The sequence below is a fragment of the Protopterus annectens genome, chromosome 1.part0 (genome assembly GCF_019279795.1).
Source record: "Protopterus annectens isolate FY-2018-M chromosome 1.part0, PAN1.0, whole genome shotgun sequence".
Lineage (NCBI taxonomy): Eukaryota > Metazoa > Chordata > Ceratodontiformes > Protopteridae > Protopterus > Protopterus annectens.
In genome coordinates, this window is record NC_056725.1 from 1,158,460,876 (window position 1) to 1,158,483,911 (window position 23,036).

Genomic DNA, 23,036 nt, shown 5'->3' on the forward strand with positions numbered 1-23,036 from the left:
GCCTCTCATTTTTGGAAGGGTGTGAAAGTGGAATCTGTAGCCTCTGTCTATAATGTCCAAAATCCATTTGTCTTTTGTCACAATATGCCAATTTTTTGGAAATAAAGCCAGTTTTCCGCCTAAAGGTGCTGCCATTAAAGCTTTGCTTGGCATGCAGAGGGGAAAGTCATTGTGTCTGCTTTCTGAATGACTGTGATCTATCTTCTCCACCTCTTGGTGTAGGTGCTTGCCATTGTCTGACTCTAAATGATCCTTGAGATTGCCCTCTGCCCCTTGGGCGCCTGTATCTACCTCTCTGAGGTCTGTCTGTGGCTGGAAAGGACCAATATTTTGAAGGCCAGTTTCTGCTGAAACGTGGAGGTTGTACCTGTAGGAAATCTTTCACTGTTTGCATTAATCTTGCCTTTTCCTCCATTTTCTTTAGTACCTCCTCAGCTTTAACACCAAAGAATACATCTTTTTGAAGAGGTGTATCTAGTAATTTAGCTTTGACATGATCTGGTAAGGTTTGCTCTTTGAGCCAAGCATGTCTACGTATGACAGACCCTGTAACAGCAGCTCTACATGAGGCCTCTAAAGCATCAAAACCACATTGCAAGGTATGTTTACCCACTTGCTCTGCACTATGGAACAAATCCTGCAACTCCTTTACATCTGGTTGCTCAGGTTGTGTCATTTTGCTTTTCAACTGAGATAACAAAAACTGTTGATACTTTAATATATGGAACTGACAGTTTAATGCCCTCATGGTTAAAGTGGCCGAGGTGTATACTTTTTCCCCCCACCTTTCTAAAGCTCTGGAATCTCTCTCTGAAGGTAATGGATTTTTGGCAGTAGAGGCCTTAATTCCCTTGGGACCCTGTGAAATAGTTTCTGGGTCAGCAGCATGGCTTTTGTATAGGAATTGGTGTGAATCAGGAACCCGGCAATACCTGTCAGGTTTAACAGGAGCTGGAGGTAAAGAATCTGGGTTGAAGCTGGCTTCTGTATACACATCATCTAATATATCCAAGACAGGAGGGATAGCCAGAGGCCTGTGCTGAGGAAGCAAGAGAAAATCCCTGAGCCTTTTCTTGGAATCTGAGTAATCTTGACCTTCCCAGTGAAAGTGTTCCCTCAAAGTATGTAAGGTTTCCCCAATAGAATAGTCCTCGGGGGGGGGGGGGGCGAGAGAATGGACTCCTCAACATCAGAATCTTCAAAAGGGGAATATGAATATTCCTGTTCCTCAGAATGTTCTGAGGTAATAGAGGCTTGGTCTGAGGAAGGGTAGTCTTCCTCCAATCTGGGCCTTTTGTCCGAGGGGGGTTGAAACCCCCTGACAAGAGTAATCAAATCCTCAGCCATTTTGAGCATCTGTTTTTTAGGCATGGGGCCTTGAGAGGGGCTCTGTGGAGCTTGTCTTTTAGTTTTCATGGCTGCTTTAGATTTTGTGAAAGCCTTAATGGAAAAAGAGGAAGGCCTGAAGACACCTTGAGAGGTGGCAGGCCTGTCTAAACTCTGAGTTTCCCCGCCAAGAGTGGCGTCTGTATCTGTAGTCGGAGTGGGGGCCGAGGAGCCTGCGACCTCGGGCACAGAAGACACCGTTAAAGAAGCGTCATCGGTACTCAGGGGCTGCGTAGGTGCCTCGCTGAGAACCGGAGCACCTGTAGCCGGCTTTAGCGTGGTGTCGGTAGAAGTCACGGACCTCGTATGTCGGTCCTTATCTTTGCGTCTTTTACTCAAAACTGGAGTCGGAGTATCCGACGGCATAATGTAATTAAACTTTTTACCAAAATAGTGTTGGGCTTAACTCACCGACGCTTAATAGTGCGTTTGTTGAATCTAGCACAAAAACGACAGGCCGAGACATCGTGATCTGGGCCTAAGCAAGGAATGCAGAAGGAATGGAAATCCTTATGCGGTATTTGCTTCCCACATGAAATGCAATTATTAACTTTGTCTGACATCGGTCTGAGGCAAGAAAAGTTTCCCCAACGGGGTACTTAGCTTTCAAGAAGACTTCGGCTGAAATATTTTTCGTAAATCTCAGGAGCTGGCCGACCAGCACTTGCGAACTGCTTCTGCTTCGTGAACTGCGCGGCAAGAAAGACTGAAGAAAGTGGCGTCAGCTGGTTCTTTTATACCCCTGCCGCACTGACGTCAGGGAAGAAGCGACGACAACCAACGTCGGACCTAGACTTTGGAATTCGGCTGACCGAAGACCCGCCTGACGGCAGGACAACCCATCTGTTATGACTGCAGCTGTATGCACGATGAACATCCTCCAAACTCTGGAACCCAACCTTTCCAGTTTGTGAAAGGCAGATCATGCCTTCTGAACCTGATCGACCTCTTTGAGGCAGTCACCAAAGTCGTAGACGAGGGTAAGGTGGTTCACACAGCCTATCTTGACCTCGCCAAGGCTTTTGACCCCATCCTCCATTCTGGGATTATAGCTAAACTCACTAAACTAGGTATAAATCCCTACGTCACAAGATGGGTTGCTAAATGGCTCATTAACAGAACCCACACTGTAAAAGTTGCAGACTCTGACTTCAAACCAGTGACAAGTGGAGTACCACAGAATTCAGTCCTGTGACCTCTCCTGTTTGGTATCTACTTCTCTGAAGTACAGGCTAATACAGAAGGCCTCTGGCTAATGAATTTCGCAGATGACTGCAAACTAGGAGCCATAGTAGAATCCTCAAATGATGTGGACATCCTAGAGATGGGCCTCACTGAGACAGATGCCTGGTGTCAGAGGCATGGTCTCAAGCTCAATGCCAAAAAGTGCATTGTCATCCCCTTTGGTAAAAGCTCTGTACCCATGAACTACCACATAAACGGCAATCTACTTAATGCCGAATGTGTGATAAGAGACCTTGGGACGCAGGTGGACAGTAGTCTCTCCTTTGATAATCACATCGCCACAGTAGTCAGGAAATCCCTGTGTGTGGCACACCTCATCACAAAAGGGTTGTCATAAAAAAAAAAAAAAAAAAAAAAGAGAGAGAGAGCTCATTGTTCCTGTGTGTGTGTGTGTGTGTGTGTGTGTGTGTGTGTGTGTATATATATATATATATATATATATGTGTTTGTGTATGTGTGTGTGTGTGTGCACGTGCATATATACATACACACACATGCATGTATGTACACACACGGTTGTATTAATGAATGCAAATCTGCTTTTGAAGTTTTTGACAATGTTTCTTGTGCAAGTATTTTTCTTTCCCCTAATTGGTTCCCTGCTCCTCTGTTCATTGTGCATGCACAGCTATTTCATGGGTTTCTTTCATGCATGACCCCCACCCCCACTTGGGATCAACTACAATACACATTTTCCACTTCATCCACTGAAGCTGACTATCGTAACTAAGTAAAACTCCAGGAAGCAAGAACCTGACACCCTACAGCTTTTCTGTTGTAATAGGTGAATTGTAACTTAGTTTTTGTTAGGTTTTAAGGCTTAAAAGGTGTATGCACAGCATCAGTGAAGGGTTCCAGCCAACTGACACTAGATTGGGCCAATACCTTGAATCAGCCTTACACACACACACAGTCCCAAGCCTTTACTGTTTACATTAGTAAATTTTGCTTTTACTTTCAGCATAGTCTCTAGACTAATCACAACTCTCTCTAATTTACACTGCAGGCACATAAACAGTGCTGTTTGGCAGTTTTTAAAGTATTCCAGAGCTACTTCAATTAAGCTTTTGTTAGATGCTGATATTTTAAGCTCAGTATGTGTCTTTCAGCTTTTCCCGGTTAGGGGTCGCCACAGCGGAACTCCGGTCCGCTAATGATTGGCAGTAGAGTTTTACATGCTGGCTTGCCAGGCCTAACGCACAACCTTCAATGAAGGAACACCCGTTCACGGATGTCACCACACAGAAGACACTCTAGCTGAGAATCGAACGGGCAATGTCTAACTGTGAGGCGACAACGCTACTGCAGCAGCACCACCACAGTATACTCACCTTTAAACTGAATTTTTTCAGGTCTTCTTGTGGGGGAGGGAGACAAGTTCCTGGCTAATCCTGTTCTAGCTGCTCTGTACTCCATTCCCTGTCTGTTACTCCCAGCCCCACCCCCTGATTATCTTCATTAGTCAGTCCCCTTCTCTGTCGCCATCTTTAAATCATCTCTCAACTTTTACCTAACTCACATTTATTTTCCATCCTATTACTGCTTTAGGTTCCCTGCTCCTCTGTTCATTGCGCATGCACAGCTATTAAGTAGAGCAGTGCTACATTTCTATTAGAGTTGATATGCATTACTGTTTAACTTCTGAATTATTTGGTTAGTTCTGTTAACGGCAGTCATTTGATAGTGCTGAGTTGTAACTGATGTTCAGAACTCCTATATGCTTTGAGAGCTAGCTATTGTATTAACGGACAAACTACTTGTTTGTCTATCTTATTTCATGATAGTAGAGCTTAATTATATATCTGCCAGGCATCCTTTTAACTGCTTGCAGATCTTATTTGTGTTCTGACTGCATCTGTAAGCATTCCTGTTGTATGCTACTGCTCTTAGAAGGCGCAGAGGCTGGACTTTTAATTACGTTTATAGAAGGCTAAATGAGTGTAGTTCATGTTACTGTTCATATTGTATAACTCAGCTGTAAAATTATTGTCATAGAACAGCCATACTTGCTTTGTGATATATATCCTGTCTGTATTCACTGCCTGATTGTACAGCTGTTATCAGTCAGAGGCTGCATGTTAATGCTGATAATGTATGCAATTTAATCAATTTTACTTTTTATCTGTATACCTTGCATGCTTTGCACTTCACATTCTGTAACCTTTGCACTAATTCTGCCTTATTTAATTTTATTTTTCAGTTGCATGGGTTTCTTTCATGAGTGACCCCCACCCCCACTTGGGATTAACTACAATACACATTTTCCACTTCATCCACTGAAGCTGACTATCATAACTAAATAAAACTCCAGGAAGCAAGAACCCTGACACCCTACAGCTTTTCTGTTGTAATAGGTGAATTGCAACTTATTTTTTGTTAGGCTTTAAGGCTTAAAAGGTGCATGTACAACAACAGTGAAGGGTTCCAGCCAACTGACACTAGATTGGGCCAATACCTTGAATCAGCCTTACACACACACACAGTCCCAAGCCTTTACTGTTTACATTAGTAAATTTTGCTTTTACTTTCAGCATAGTCTCTAGACTAATCACAACTCTCTCTAATTTACACTGCAGGTACATGAACAGTGCGGTTTGGCAGTTTTAACGTATTCCAGAGCTACTTCAATTAAGCTTTTGTTAGATGCTGATATTTTAAGCTCAGTACTCACCTTTAAACTGATAATTTTTTCAGGTCTTCTCCCTGTGGGGCTGAACCCGCTCCATTCGCTACACTCACTCCACTTTCCCTCCCTGCCCTATCCCCACCCTCCCCCATAACATCAACCTTATACCTAGCCTGACCCCTCCCATACTTCTCTTCCACCTATCCCATAACCCCCCTAATTATTCCCCTATTATACTTCCTCATTATTGTACACTACCTCCCCACCCATTTCTAAATAAGCCCATATAGTACTCCATCCTCTAAACTACTTCTATCCTGCTCATATTCTTTATCACACTGCACTCAACCACCATCATGTCCATCACTATTACTTTGATCTTGCTTCTCTCACTTACACTCTCTCTCCTAACAATAATCACAACTTTCCAGGCACCCAACATACCTCCTGCACATACCTGTACAACCAGCACCCATAATCCACAATTATCAAGTTACTCAGACATCCACCCTAGCTTATTCACAGCTAATACCTCTGTACTATGCAAAGTGAACATTCTACCTCTCCAAAGACACTCCCCTTATCATACCACCAGCTGCAACTACACCATTTTTAGGAAAAAACTGAGAACTATAACCTACACAGTTTGCCAAAGCACTATTTCCCAGTGTGGTGATGTACAACCCAACCCAGGACCAGCCCCCCTCAGCTCCGGCAAACCTAGCAAATCTCTTATGCTATCAACCATAAATCTCCAAAGCCTTCAGAACAAGATACCTGAACTCCATGCCTGAATTTCTAAGTACAACCCAGATATTATAGCAGCTACTTAAACCTGGTTGAAATCATATATAAAAGACACTGAATTTCTCCCTCCAAGCTACTCATGCCTGAGAGTCGATCAACCCAACAAGAGAGGAGGAGGAGGAGTAGCAATACTTTTCCCTAGCAATTACACATTAATTCCCTACTCAAAACCAACACCCAACTTCTCCCCAGCCGAAATACTAATCTCTATATTAAAACTTAACAACCATAAAAACATTTGCATAATTGCTCTTTGTATTCCCCCAGGAAACAACATACCAGTATTAGAAAACATACTTGCCTAGACTTTCCAAAATATAGATAATGAAACCATCATTCTAGGTGATGTAAATATCGACTGGCTAGACATAGGCCACAACAACCCCTCAAAAAACAAATTTTTACAACTTCTCCCAATTAATTGAAGACATCACTAGGCCTCACAAAAATTACAACTGGGGCTCCACAATAGACTGGATATTAGTATCCCACCCTTTCAATGTCATCAGTGCAGGCATACTACCGAATACCATTAGTGACCACCACCCAGCATATATCATACTCAAAACTACTCCAACAGGCCAACACCAATAAAAATCTACCAGAAATTTGACTAAGTTCCAATCATCCATATTTAATGAAACCTTAGCTAAAGTAAACTGGAAACCTCTCAAATCCCTACCACTTAATGAGGCTGTTGAATTCTTTAACTCAACATTTCTAGACATTCTAAATAGGCAAGCACCCACCCGACATTTCTAGACATTAATAGGCAAGCACCCACCCGCCAAAAACGAATAAAACATAACCATGCATGCTGGCTCTCAAAATCCACCAAAGTAGTAATGTCCACAAGGGATAAAATCTGGAAATCATGGCAGAAAAACAAAGACCCCTCAACTCTACTACATTACAAGCAACTCCGTAACCAGGCAAAACGTCCAATAACCACTGATAAAAAAGACCACTACTTCCACCTACAAAGCCAACATAAAAATAATCCCCAAAAATTCTGGTCTTCCATCAGCCAACTATTACAGCCAGGCTCTCAAAGCAATCCATCCCCTGACCCATAAAAAACTCCCACTGAACTTGCTACACTCTTCAATTCCTACTTCATTGACACCATAGCGAACCTAACCACTACCTTTCCTACAGTTAACAGCACCACCATCAAGACAGCTGATGACCAAATCATCCCAGAAAACAAGTCTACCCTTAAACCTAACCTAAAATTCTCTCCCATACCCACCAGCACAATAAAAAAAAATTTTACTTAAGCTTAAAACCTGTACTCTGGCCCCTGACAATCTACCCCCACACTTCCTGCAGCTAGCAGCAAACTCTATAGCTTATCCCATCAACATACTCATTAACAGAACAATTAAAGAATCCCTTGTCCCAGACATCTGGAAAAAAGCATTCATTCTTCCCTTACACAAAAGTGGCACCAACACAGACACCACAAACTTTCGACCCATAGTAATTCTCTCACCCCTCTCTAAAATACTGGACAAATGCATCCATGCCCAACTCTCAACCACCCACTCAGCATGGTTTTATCACCCACTCAGCATGGTTTCAGATAAGGACACAGCACCACTACCGCCCTCTTATCCTTCCTTGATACAGTTAACCGGGCACGGGATTCTGGTAAAATAATTGCTTCACTTTTCCTTGACCTCTCCAAAGCTTTTGATACCATTTCCCACACTATCCTACTCTCTAAACTATCCACCCTCCACATTTCTCCCCCTACCCCACAGTGGTACAACAGCTCTCTCTCCAATAGGCAGCAATCCACCAAATGGCAACAGTCTTACTCTCCCCCTTCCTCAGTACATCCACAGGGGTACCCCCAAGGCTCCATACTTGGTCCTCTCTTATTTAGCATCTTTATTAACAACTTTCACACCACTCTCCCACAATGCTCAGTAATCCAGTATGCTGATGACTCTACCATAATATGCACTGCAAATTCCAGCTCTGAACTCCAGCAAATTACCCAGAATGCCCTCACATCTACTGAATCTTGGATGCTTAACAATCATCTTGCCCTAAATCCAAAAAAAACTAAACTAGTAATTTTTACTCCTAGAAAACCACTCCATTTGATAAACTCTTCACTATACAAGCCCAAGACAATACCACTATAGAAGTTGTCCCACACACTAAATTACCAGGCATCATTATAGATGAAAACCTTAACTTTGACCTACACATAAACAATAACATCAAAAAAACACACCAAAAGCTTGGTATGCTCTACAGGCACCAACACTTTCAGTCTCTCTACTAGACAAACCCTTGCAACTACCTTTTTATTGCCCTCTCTCCTTTATGGTGCCCCTCTCCTCACTAATATATGAAATTCTACAAAATCCAAACTTGCCATGTGTTACAACAGAATAGCAAAATTTGCCACCAAGGCCACATTCTCATCCCACCATTGTAAGTCACTGAAACAATTAGGGTGGCTGGAACTCCCCCACCGTCTCTCATTCACCCAACTAACTACTGTGCACAAAATAATCTACAGACCCATACACTGTCCTGCTCTCTCAACTCTACTTGCCAAATACTATTCCAGCAGGCATCTAAGATTTGAAAATCATCTACTTCTAAAAGTAGATAAGCCCACCTTACCTGCTGGTCAACTCGTCTATGCCTTCACCGTCGCCAAACTATGGAACTCACTTCCGCCTTCTATAAGAAACACAGGCAGCACCACCACCTTCAAACAAATGCTGAAAAATCATCTCAACCTCTTCCTGGCTATGTTCCTGCTCTATAACCTAACCTCTCCACTCTCCTTATAGGATTACTAAACTCCTATGTCTTTTGCTACTAGTGACTGAGGATATTTTCTCCATATTTATTTTTATCTTCACTTATTGATTCTGGTACAATAATACTGATCTCTGTTTATACCAGTCTGATTGAATTCATTGAATTCTGCTTTAATGTACATTTTCTGTATATATTGCTTTAATCAAACAAACTAGATTCCTGCTTTTATGTATATATTCTGTATATGTTACTATAGTTACTATATTTACTATCTAACACTGTTTCTGCTTCTGTACTAATTGTTTATATTTTTTCTGTATCTCGTTGTTCTATCTGGAAATTCTGGGCTTCTTCCATGACAGTAACAGTAAAATTTCTTCCTTATTCTCAATAGTCCACTCTGTCATCTTTACGGCTCTTTTTTGGCCTGTCAGTTTTCCTGATTTTTGTGTACTACTATGCCCTTCAGCGAAAGGGGAGCATCCTCCCAGAGTTAGTCCTAATCCCATTGTAGGAATGTTTCAGTGTCTTGAGGATTCCACGCTGCTATTCTTCTAGTCCTGACAATGTATACAACAGGATCAGGCACTTTTTTATCCCTGAAATTGTGCACCCAGCTGTCTTACTTTTTTTTAACCTACATCTCTCCATGATGTATGCTACACAAGGTACAGCCTATGTCAGTGCAGATTTGACGAGTTTTTTTTTTTTTTGTAAACGGGGACCACCACATGAAGGTACATACCAAGACCTGCGGACAAATTTAGTTCCAGCAATACTACTATCCTTTTCTTGCTGATTTCATCAACTCTTCAGACCCCTGAATTTTAAAGAGGACATTGTGATTATTCACAAGTACATGTACACAGTGTTAAACAATTGCGCGTACCTTGAAGGAGAACATTTCCAACAAATACAAAGGACAGCTATGTCAGCCTCTTGTGCCCCTGTGTTTGCCAACACTGTAATGTGGTCCTAGGAAAAGTACTTCATGTTTGACAGTGAATTCTAGCCCAATAGTCTTTTGTATCCAAGATTTTTGGACATTTTTATTGTGTGGACAGATTCCTCTGCCAAGTATGATGTGTTTTTATATATATATATATATATATATATATATATATATATATATATATAACCATGTAGACTTTTAGGTTCACATGTGACAAGAGTAACATTAGTAATTTGAATCTCACAGTTTAAAAAAAAACATGCATGCATTAGATGGGAATCAATCATTTTTAGGTAGCCAACGTTTTCTAATGGTGACCTGCATTACTCGAGTAATCACCCTTTGTGGCAAAAAAAGAGCTTGGTCAAGGGGCAAATGTTGAGGATATCCAAGTTATTATTGGATGGTCCAGCTCTAACAAGAACTGGCTAACAAGATATCTTTGGAAAGGACTTGGCCACAGTGCAGATAAGGTGAAGATTCTTTTGCAAAAATCGTTGGGTGTGTTTGGTTCTACTGGTCTATCACAAAAATAAGGTAAAGCCCCTACTTTTGTCTTTAAATGAAGTACAAATGTTAAAGGGGAATTAGAAAAAGGGACAGGAAACACTGATAAAAATAGGGGGGGGGGGTTACAAGTGCAGGACTTGCTTGCAATGTAGGTTTATGACCGTATAAACATTACTAACCCAGTCTTACCCGAAAGCTTTATTTTGCACAGACAAATACAACTATACAACAAGAGGGGTAGCTTACCTTGCATCGTCCCCTTACATGCCCTTGTGTTTTAAGTAGGGAAGACCAAGCAAGCACTGCAGACTACAACTCATGAACACACCTACATAATAAAAGTGTCCTGAGTAACATTCAAAGGTGTGATCTAACGAAAAAGTTCTTGTTTTTGAAAAAAATGCAGATTTCTGAGAGGTGGAATTTTTTGAGAAAAGGCTGGAATACTGCGAACCGCATTGGTAGTTAAAAAAAATACTCTTGGATGTTTATAAATGAATACATTTCTGTTAATAGTGCCTTACAATTAAGGGTACTAAATTTTAACTTGTTGTCTATAATGGACTACTTATGAATTTATTTATTTATTTTTTACTAGGGTTGTATTTTAATGTCACAAAAAATTTGTATTTTGAATTTTATGCAGTGAGTTCTGAAATTTTAGCATTTTTTGGGGGGAGGTGACTGTATTAAGAATGACATGGGTGGTATTCATTTGTTATATCACTTCAGTTGTCATGTGATTATTCTGGTATTTAAAGCAAAATGGAGTCAATTTTTGTAGTTCCGATGATGTTCTTAAGAGTAGAGCGAAAGTGCTTAACACTCGTGATTCTATTTATTTGCAATAAATTTACACTGGATACAAATTTCAGTTGGTTTTTGGAAAGTACAAAACAGCATTTTTTGGATTGGATGGAGCAAACATAGGATATAGCTGGATGAAGAAACAGCAGACTACATGTCTGAGTTGGGATTTACTAGTATTGCAAATATTGCTCCCCTGCTAGGGATTTAAATTTTAGTAGCGAAGGTTTGCTTAAGTGACTGCAAGTGATTACTGCCTACTAATAAAATATCTTAATACAGAAGCTAATCCATGTTTAACTGAAGGACGAGTAAGGTTTGTATTTACAAAAGTATGTTGAGACATTGTTCTGTACACACAGAAGTATGTTATGGTTGAGGGTGTGTGTAGAGTAAGGTGACATTCTGGAGTAGGGCTTAAGTGCTAATAGCAACAGAAAGGGGTTTGCTAATGATATGAAAAGAAGTTAGCTTCACAGGGTGATTAGGGGTACGAAAAAAAAAAAAAAAAAAAAAAGATTTCAGCCCAAGGAAGGCTTCATAACAAAAGTAGACTCTGCATGACTTAAGCAGAAAATGTGCAAGAAATTTAAGATCCAGAAGGAAAAATGTTTGAGCTGTACTCACTTACTCAGGAATCAATGGAGGGTATCAATCGGGGGTGTTGCAGAAAAGGGGATCAAGTACCCTCTAGATACGATTCTTTCTCACTTGTCTGTTGTGATAGCCAGCCACACTGAAGTGTATGGAGAAATGGCCCCCAGCCAGCCACACTGAAGTGTATGGAGAAATTGCCCCCAGACTGCCACAAGAGGGGAGCAGTAGGGAAAACCTTAAGGGATTGTAGAAGCAAAACCCACAAAAGAATCTCATACCTTGCTGGTTGTCTCTTCCCCTAGGGCAGTGCTCAGACTGAAATTCTCCTCTGTCCTGCTGCTGTTTGTGCTGTGACTTGAGAAACCATAGGTTTCTTGCCACTCCACAAAGACCCTTTCAACAAAACTAAAAAGGGGCAAACAACTTCTACAGTGGGGAGCATCTTGCCCTGTCACTCACAGGAAGATCGCCTCTCCTCAACTTGTCCAGAGTACTGCCAAGGGAGTACTGGTAATAGTCGCTTTGAAATGATCCAGAAAGTCCTTGAGCAACATCCAGGCCTGTCACTTAATAGTCAGGTCTAACCCTGCAGCCACATCCATTACATAATGCATGGGATGCACTGTCAGAGAGTAGCTAGTACTTATAATATCCACTTGGACCACCAGATGGGACTGGAATTTCACAGTAGACAGCTGCTTCAGCTTTTCAGATGCCTTTTGGGTGATCTGTCTCTGAAAACTATATATATGCACCAAGAAGTTCAATGTCCCAACTGCAAAAGTACTATGCACACACTTACTTCCCTAGTTTATCCATCATCCTGGAATCTTTGTTAGGGGGATGGATAGCTTCAGTTTCTTCTGAAAGGTCCTTCCTGATGTCTGCAGTTACCACTATAGAGTCAAAAAGAAGCCCTTTGCACCAATAAGGCCTGGCTTTGGACGGTACAAAGGATTATGTCAGGTTTTCACATGAGCTTAACTACATCTAGCTCCTTCTATACTTTGTTACAGAACATGTTAACTACTATGTTTGAGGAGGGCATACCTCTCGAAAGACCTATTCCTCAGAGAAGGTGGCGTCTGCAGGCCGTGATCCCTTCTGCTTCATCATTTCCAAAATTTCACAGGAGTAAGAATCTTCTGAGGAGGCGATTTTGTGGGGAACCTCCCTTTTTTGATCTGTATCAAGAGTGGGGGACTCCAATTTGGGGGGGGGGGTGTTCCAAGTGCTTCCTCTCAAACTAACTCTTCTTCGGGGAGGAGGCTGTGATAAAATTATTTCTGGTTAACATCAGTCTAAGCCTAGAACTCCTCTGGTTCTGAGAGAATCTGGATGGTCAACGCAAGGCCCCAACCTCAATGGTACCCTGGGTTGGAATACTGCTGAAAGAATAGGCATGAATGATCTAACAGAGTCTTTGGTGCTGATGGTCAGTACAGGCCTGTCTATACCACCACCAATGCCAAATTCATCAGCACTGATAGTCCTGGGGCTAGGCATTTTGGTGGATTCCATGGTGCAGAAAATAGTGTGTTAGCTCATTCATGCCTATGCTAAGCTGGGTACTTTCTCCTGAGGTGAATGCAAAATGCTCAGACACCAAGAACAGCAGTGAAGGTGTCAGTACCAGCCCTCTGTGCAGTCGACTTGGCACAGCTTCTCAAGGACCTATTACTAGTTCTTTGGTAGTTGATACCAACTGTTAACCATAATCACTAAAGGAGATGTTGGTGTTACCAGTGCCAAAACCAATGGTGAGGAAGATGCAAAGTCTATCCATATCAAGGTGTGATGATGTGAGGTATTGCCAGCTATGCCAGACATAGGGCAGTGGATGTGTAACATATGCCAGCACAGCTAGTTGGAATTTTGTAAAGAATTTTATGTCATTTGTATATCAAACTGATTTGCACAGATGTTTGTGTTGAAAATGTATTTGTAAAGTTGCTTGTGTTAAAAATGTATCAGTGTGTTCTGCTGGACAAAAAAGAAATATATATTTATGTCAGACTGTATTGTTGTAAATAGAATACCAGAAGAGAAGAGGTTAATCTCAGTCCAGCTAACTTTGAAAAATAGTAATAAATTAAATTACTTAATTTAGGCCATAAAGATTGTATTTTACAGTTTTGCCTGAAGCCAGAGATGAAATGTCTGTGCAAAAGGGTGATTTACTAGCTACTGTAGGAAGAGTTGAAGTGTTTATTGTTTTATACCTTCCAAGAGCTGCAACACATTTTAGCAAAGCTCTAGGTGTGTATTATTGACACATACATGCTAAATCTTGGTAGCTTCTAGCCAAGGGGTAGTATGGGAACCATAAGTCATATGACCAGATGTGTGTGAAGTCATTCTGTAATTATGTTTTAATACTAGATAGGGCAGAAGTCTCAAGAGCACTCTTTTGGAAACCTGACAAATAAGTAACCCTCCTCTACTTCATTTGCCTTGTCTAGTATGTGACCAGGAAATAGCAATTCTTTAGATTAGTCAGGAAAACACAGCGAGATTAGTTAAGTACGGTTTTTATGCATCTGTATGTATCTATTCATCTGTGTTATTTTAATATTTCATGTGACTGAAACTCTGGTGTTTATTGTAAATAGTTATTTATTGTAAATAGTTATTTAGTATTTTCATGTTCTTTTATTATTTATTATTAAATATATTTAAACGTTTCATTGTGGCTGGTCCTTTAAGGAATATGTTAACCTTTGAGAGTACTTGTACCCATTTGGTGACTATGGACCCTCCTGAAAGCCTTACTGCATTGGTCAAAACACTAACATTTGTATTATATTAGTTTCATTCAGTACAATTGACTATTTTATTTATTTATTTTATTTTACATTTGTTAACCGGGCTAGTCTAGCTGGATATATGTCCATTTTCAGTAGAGGCCCGGGGAGAAAAGCTCCTCACATAGATCAATTACAAAGAGACATATAATAAAAGTACAGTAAGGATATACATTTAGTAATAAGAATAACAAATACCTAAGGCACACCAAAAAAAATATACTAGGTCATTAGAAGCATCACAAAATAAAAAAGCTAAAGATTAGCAAATTGTTTTTGATAAACTGTTGGAAAGAACGAATTAGTACAGGACATATGAAGGGATTAATGAAGAAATACAAGGAATGAGAAGAGCGAGACGCAAAGGTCTAGTAAGGAGAGGAGAAGGAGAAGGTGATGGAAGAGAGGACAGGGTAGAGAAAAGGTTGAGTGGGACAGAGCATAAGAGGAGAGCAGCAGGGCGATAAGAAGAACATATATTTCTGGCTAATAAGTACAGTGAATAGTTATGGTAGAGTAGGGGAATGAAGACGCTTAGTCAGGAGTCCTACAGGAGCAAAGCCAGTGATTTTGGAAGTGCAGTTTGATTTTTTGTTTGAAGAGTGGTAAGGAGGGGATTAGAGTGATATCAGTGGGTAGCTGATTCCATGTCCTACCTACAGTATTGGTGAACAGAGAGTCACCAGCTAAGTTATAGGATTTTACAGATTTGGTCATGAGTTTAGAAGAAGATCGAAGGGAGGTAAGATTATCATAAGGGATTAAAAGTTGAGAAAGTATAGGGGTGTTGTCAGGTTGGTAAAGTATCTTGTGGGCAATGGTAAGTTGCGAGATCATAAGGCAGTTTTGTAGCTCAAGCCAGCCTAGGATTTTTAGGTTATGACAGTGATGTGTTCTAAAAGGGTTACTTGTGGCAAAGCGGGCAATACTATTGTAGCAAGTTGCTAATTTATTTAGGTTAGCCTTCTTAAGGTTAGTGAAAATAGGTGAGGCGTAAAAGACAGTAGATATCAGATGGGAGTGGGCGATAGTTGCTCTGGTAGCAGGTGTAAGAAATGGTTTAATACGGTATAATGATCCTATTTTTTTGTTAACAGTTTTGATGATGTTATTGATGTGTTGATCAAAAGTGAGATTGTTGTCGATGGTTATTCCTAGCAGTTTAGTTGTTGTGTCAGGAGAGATGACAGTGGTGTCATTAGATAAGATGTTGAAGTTTAATGGGGAGGCTCGAGTGGTAGGAGTAAAAAGGAGAAGTTTTGTTTTTTTAGCATTGAGGAGGAGGTACCGTCTAGTAAACCAAGTTTCTACAGTGTTGAAAGTAGTTTGAGTTAGAGTAGCTCTGAAGAGGTAGATGCTGAACAGATAATAGTGGAGTCGTCAGCATATTGGATGCAGGTAGCTTGAGGGATTACAGTGTTGAGATCGTTTATGTAAAGGGAGAAGAGAAGAGGGCCGAGAATGGAGCCCTGCGGGACTCCAATAGAAACAGGTAATAAGGAAGAGATATGATTGTCCCAACGAACGGCTGGATGTCTGTTGCTAAGATAAGAAGTAAACCATTTTAAAGCCAGGTTATCAAATGAGAGGGATTCAAGGATGTTAATAAGGGAAGAATGGTTCACCATGTCAAAAGCTTTAGAGAGGTCAATGAATAGAGCAGAGGTGAAAAGATTGGAGTTACGATAGTTGTTGATGGCAACAACAAAGGAAAGGAGGGCAGTGGAGGTGCTATGGTGAGGTCTAAAGCCATGTTGACAATTGGCTATTATGTTGTGTATAGAGAGATACTGTACAAGTTGCTGATGGATACATTTCTCCATAATCTTAGCTAGAGGTGACAGAAGAGCAATAGGTCTAAAGTTAGTGTAGTCTAAAGAGTTACCTCCTTTGTGAAGTGGGATGATATGAGAGACTTTCCATATATCTGGTATGGTTCCCTCTTGGATAGTCCTATTAATAAGAATAGATATAGGGTATGCAATCTGTTTGGCAGCCTTTTGAAGAAACAGAGAGGGGAGTTTGTCAGCAGAGGGGGTGCATGGTTTCAGTTTGAGAATATGTTTGTAGATGAAAGAGGTAGAGATAGGATGAAGAGTGAAGTTATGGGGGGAATCAACAAGATTATTTGGAGGGTAAAAGTTGTTGGTGTTCAGTTGTCTAGCAAGAGATTGGATGGTTTCTATAAAAAAAAAAAAAAAAAAAAAAGTTAAAAGTGTTAGCAGTTTGGTTAGGGGTATTTGGGTCTGCATTTATGGGGGAGGGGGTTTTAGCTGTTCCAGGTTTAAGGAGTTTGTTGATTGAAGTCCAGAATTGTTTGGGTTTATTTAAATGGGTTTCTTGCAGTTCACAGTAATATTTTTTTTTGTCAGAGATTATAGCTTTTTTTGTAAGATTTCTAAGTTGGCAAAAATGGAGAAAATCAGAACTGATTCTATGGTATTTCCATTTAGCCCAAGCTTTATTTTTAGTGTGAATTAATTTCTTTGTTTCCTTTGAGAGCCAAGGGGCTATATTAGACTTCATTCTAATAGAACGTTCAGGGGCATGTTTATCCAAAATGGAAAGGAAGGTCGAGTTAAAGAATGAAACTGCTTCATTAAGAGGAAGTGATTTCAAGAGGTTCCAGTTGCATGCTTTGAGATCATTTTGAAATAAGTCACTTTTAAAGTTTTTGGTCGAGCGTATTATTCTAGTGTTGGGGAGGTTTTGATAGTCAGTCTTTTCTCTAGAGATATAGGTTAGACAGTGGTCACTGAGGTCATCAGGCAAAGTTCCTACTTTGTATGAGATGTTGACTTTGTTTATAAGTATCTAGCTTTGTAAGAGCCTTAGAGTAGCTGGCTTTGGAGAGTCTGGTGGCAGTAACTACCTTAACGGCTGGGCAGAAGGGGGCATAGCTAGGAAATCTATGCCAACCTTTCCCATGTGTGTGTGTGTGTGTGTGTGTGTGTGTGTGTGTAAATCAAATCAAAGAGTGTGTCAGCTGTTTGGAGCAGGGACAACAAAGTACTGGTTTCACAGAGAGGGTGCTAGAGGACTTTGCTTGGACACTCGTCTGAGGACTCAACTCTAAAGCTGTGCCAGTGTGGAGTCTTACGGAGGATCTCGAGGGAGACGGACACAGAAATCAAGACTCCGGACTGTGTTATGTGTGCGCTCTTAAGAGGAAACTGTGCTTGATGCAGAGAGCTGCATCTGGAAATACTGTATTTTTGTTCCAAGTGAACGTTCCTCCAGTGTCAGTGGTGAGGATTCAGGCTCTTTGATTACTGTCCCAGAGAGGGACGTCGCATATTGGTGAGCACTGGTGTGGATATTAATTGAATTTCTGTAGCCTGTAGAAGTTGCCACTGAAGGTGTGAGTATATTCGCAGAAGCCACAAGGTAAACATTCATTGTTTCATTATCACAAAGATGTCAGCAGGCAATTATAGCAAGCTGACAAAGAACCATTTGGAAAAGGTGTGTGAAAGCAAATGACTGGTGTATGCCAGCCTGACTAAAGAGGAAATTATTTCTGCCTTAGTCACAGCTCAGACCAGCAACCAAGAGGATGATCAGTATGGTGATGGGAATTTTCAGCCTTCAGAAACAGGACATTTCAACTTTTCCTCAAAGGACTTAAAAATCTGTCTGGAGTTAGAGACTTGCACTGAAGGCCAAATGTTTGGAATTAGAGTCAGCAGAGAGCGAGCTGAAGAAAATGAGACTGCAGTGTTTGGAGGCCGAATAAAATGGGAAGCTGCATCAACATGAAAGACAGATGCTGACTCTTCTCCAGGGTCATGGAGGTATTGGGGAAAGGAATAACTGAACCCCAGAAGCAATAAAGATCAGTAAATTCCTTCCACTATTTACAGAGGGTGATAAGTTTGATAGTTTTATTCATATTTGAGTATGTAAACAGTTATCATTTTGACCAAGTGCTCTTGGGCATGGTTCCTTACCCCCTTACTCCATAGTAAAACTGTAAAAAGAAGTTATGTTCTTACCATAATGTTCCATTTGTTTTGGCAATCTTCATTCATTTTTGACTGATGGATTCAGTTCCGAACCCGCAGAACCGACTCTACCATTGTACAAAGCTTGTGCCAGCCAAAAACTCTCGAGCTAAGGCTCTACCCATACTGCCTCTCTTCCCATTACATCAGATCGAGTTTGCATTTGACTAAGACAAATGAAGCTTTGCCTGAGGAACAACCCTATGACAAAAAACACAGGAACAGTTCTGAGCCTCCAGGAGCGTCTCAGGGGGGCAGGAGGATGGGATGTCAAGAATGAATGAAGTTAGACAACACAGATGGAATGTTATAGTAAGAACATAACTTCTTTATCTGATGTTGTCAGTCTTCATTCATTCTTGACTGATGGGACAGAGTCCCCAGTTACTTAAGATCTGGGTGGCCCTAAGGAAGAATATTCCTGAGCACCATAGAGCCAAAGTTGCTCTTCCCCTGGAGATCATGTCTAACTTGTAATGAGTGGTAAAGTTATGTGGAGTAGCCCAAGTTGCAGCTGCGCATATGTCTTCCATAGAAGCTCTGGAATGGAAGACTGCTGAATTGGAAACAGATCTTGTAGAATGAGCTCTAACTTTTGTTGGTAGTTTGAGTTTATTCTGGTTGTATATAAAGGTAATGCAGTCTCTTAACCATTTTGACAAGGTGACCTTTGATACAGGTTTGCCCAATCCGGTACCCAAAAAGGAAGGACATAGTTGGCCTGATTTTCTACAGGATTTTGCTCTGTCCAAGTAAAAACTTAAATTGTCTGTGGACATCCAACATCTTCAAGCAGTGCTCTCCTTTGTTTAAAAAAATTTGTAAAGAAGACTGGTAAGTCTATTGTCTGGCTGATGTTGGACACTGATACAACTTTTGGAAGGAAGGAGGGATTGGTTCTGACTGACGCTCCCTTTGTGGAAGATTTAAGGATGATTCACACACAAAGCCCATAACTCTGAAATTCTCCTAGCAGACATGATGGCCAGTAGGAAGAGGGTCTTCAAAGATAAAAACTTGAAGTCACAAGTGGCTGCTGGCTTGAAGGGCTGACTAAGCATTGTAAAACGAATGTCAAATCCCAAGGCACTACAAAATCTTTGAAAGGGGTGGGGGGTTAAATGCTGAGCACCTTTAAGGAAAACTTTGCACAGACAATGAGACATCAAGGAATGATCATCAAAACAGTTATGAAAATTCAAAATGGCAGCTAGATGAACCCTTAAATGTAGAAGTTGAGGCCCCAAATTGATATAATGTGTCTAAGTATTCCAGGACCTTATCAACTGGTGCCGAGAAAGGATCAACGAGAATCTTTTAATTTATTTAGGTAAATTTTTCTGGATAGTTTATGTGAAGCCAGAAGTATCTTCTGCACTGGGGAGGACAAGTTGTTCTGCCTGGCAATTACTGGAATCAGAGAAATCAAGCCCTCAGCCAGAGATGTTGAAGGCTGGGATGCATCAAGCCCTGAGGGTGAGACAACAGGTCCGGAGTTGGATCCAGAGTCCACGGGCGGTGAACCAGGTGAGGCCAAAGAATGGGAAACCCGACTTGACAGGGCTAGTAAGGTGCAATGAGAAACTGGGAAATTATCAGACTTGGGGGGGGGGGGGAGGCATACAGAAGTCCCATGGGCCAATTGTGAAGTGCATCTCTCGGACTACCCACGAGGGGGAATTAGGGTAAAGTAGCTGCTGCATTTGTGGTTTATGGGAGAGGCGAACAGATCGCAGCAAGGCTGACCCCATCAATGAAACATCTTTGTCACTATGTTGGGATTGAGAGACCACTCGTGAGGCAGAAGGATACTCCTGCTCAGTTTGTCTACAATCACATTGGAGCTCCCAGGACATGAGTTGCTTTCAGAAAGCGGTTGGTGGCAATTGCACATTACCAAACTCATAGGGCTTCCTGACATACAGGCTAGGATCTGGTTTGTTGATATACCAGACTACGGACATGTTTTAGGATTGGATAGCAATTGTCCCTGAAGGAAGGGCAGACTGAATTCTTGCAATGCTAAAAGCACTGCCCTCAGTTCTAGGACACTGATGTGCAAATTGGCTCTTGTGGGGACCAAGTACCTTGGACGGTCTTTCTCAGAAATTGCCCTCCTCCCCTATCTGGGAAGCATCTGTGGTCACTATGGCCTTGGGCAGAGAGGGGGGAAAAAGGAAGACTCCATAAAGTTCTTCTGGCTTCATCCACCAAGATAAATTGTTTTTGCAGCTATTTGTTACAAAGACATGGATGGGACATGGGGTGTGTCAGAAGTGACCACTGTGACGCCAACAGCCATTGAAGCAGCCTCATGTGAGGCCTTGCTAGGGGCACTAATGTTATTGTTGTTGCCATGGATGGAGCTTTGTGTTGGGAGAGAATAATTTGTAGTTGTGATCTTAGCTTCATTATCCTCTGATGAGGAAGGGAGGCCATACACGATATTGTATTTAGTCTTGCTCCAATAAATTCCAGATCCAGTGTGAGAGACAGCTGTGATTTTTCTTCGTTGACTGAAATGCCTAAAGTTTCGGCAAGATGTAGAAAAAAAGTCTATTGGACAAAGCAGTAGATGCCTGAAGGGGACGGTGAAGAGCCAGTCATCTAGATATGGAAACGCACAGAATTCCTGTAGCCTCAAGTGAGCTGCTACGACTGCCACGCATTTGGTGAACACTTTTGGGGCTGTGGTGAGGCCGAAGGGCAGTGACTGGCTCCTAACTGGAAGCGGAGACATCTTCTGGAGCGCTTGTCTATCTTTATGTGTCCTAAAGACTTATGGAGCACATCCAATAGTCCTTCTCTAGAAATGGAAGGATAGACTGAACCTTGACTATCCGGAATTTTATCTGTTGCTCAAATTTGTTCAATAGGCTGAGATCCAGGATTGGCCTCCAGTCCCCTGTCTTTTTTGGCACTAAAAATAATCCTGAGTAGAATCTGAATCCTATCTGATCTGGTGGGACTGGATGAATGACGTTTTTGAAGCAGCTTTTGAACTTCTAGTGTTGCTAGATCCCTCTGACTGGGTGGAACATTGGGGATTCACCTTTGGGGTTTGGTGAAGGGAATGAGGTAACCTCTGGTAATTGTCTGCACCCAGGTATCTGATGTTATTGTGAGCCAGGCTGAGTGGTGCAGACAAAATCTTCCCCGACTGCTTCCAGAGGTAAGCGATTGGGCCCCTGCTCAGGAGAGCTGGTAGGGTTGTCTGGAAAAAGAATCTCTGGAACCCTGATTAAGTGGACCTCCTCTGCCATGGGAGGGGTGTCTTTTAGAAGAGTTCCCCCCTCTGCCCCGGGGGGGGGGGGATGACTCAGCATGTGTATCCCAAAAAGGCCCTGGGGTCTTCTTGAACCACATTTTTCCCACTTCTCTAATTCCTAGAGTAAGGTCGCTGTGGAGTGGAAAAAACACACACCCACAACAAAAAGGGTCCTCTTGCCCTTTTCACTCCTGGCTAATGTGTTTTGGGCCAAACAATGAAATAGCATCAACAGCAGCACTGAAAGAAACACTGGAAGAGGTCCACAAAATCTCACAAGTGCATCCAGGCATGGTGCCTAATGGCAACGCCTGTACCCGCTATGCTAGATATCTCTTCGGCTTTATGTGCAATAAGCCACATAGACTAATTTCAGATGGACTCCAGGGTGGCAAGCTGAGAGGCAACTTTACCTCGAACCTAGTCAGACAGTGCTTCTGCAAGGGTGTCTGAAAGCTCAGTTATCTGATCCCTTTGGAGTCTAGTAAAATGCTATTCGGTCCTTGAACATTTTGGCACAAAGGTCGAAGCAAAGACCTGCTTCCCGAATTTGTTCATCGTCCGGAACTCTCAGTTTGGAGGATGGACAGTTGAACTCTCTTCACAGAGTTCCTTTTTGGTAGCCGCCACCACCAAAAATCGCATCCACTGCTAGACCCTTAGACCAATAGAGCTAATCCTCTGGGGCTGAAAGAATCTTGTCCCATCTCCTGGGATAGGCTCTATGGTGTCAGCAGCCTTCCATACACGCTGAACGATCACCTTGATTAGATTGTCAGCAGGCGGCGTCACACAAGACGTAGATGGATGGGCACAAAAAGCTTGCAAGAAAACAGATTCCGAAGAAGATGGGTTTGAGGGCTTCCAATAACCCCTCTGTTTTAATATTTACAGAATGTCTCCAAAGGAGACATCTTCAGGGGTGACCGTGGGGACCCTTTCCCCTTCATTGTAATCTGTATCCTCTGTGAGGGATTCTTCTGGAGAATCCAGGTGCTTCCTCTTGCATGATCTCTTACAGGGCGGCTCCTCAGGGAAAGCTCTGAGGAGGACTAAGAGGGGGGACCCTGAACTAGGGTATCTTGCTGCTCTTGTGCCCACTGTCCAGAAGTGGTAGATTGTGGCAGCTGCGAACCAGAGGGAACACAAATATGACACACTGACGGGTTTGGAACCAACTGGGAGCCTTCTGAGGCTAAAGCTCTCTCCATAATCTGGAAAGCAGGCCCGCCCAAGCAGG

General features: G+C 41.8%; 1 protein-coding gene across 4 annotated transcripts in view; it reads right to left on the reverse strand.

Annotated features, from left to right (window-relative positions):
- The window catches only part of CEP57L1 (centrosomal protein 57 like 1), a 971,979-nt gene that overhangs the window by 518,581 nt on the left and 430,362 nt on the right, over positions 1–23,036 (reverse strand). The window lies entirely within an intron of this gene.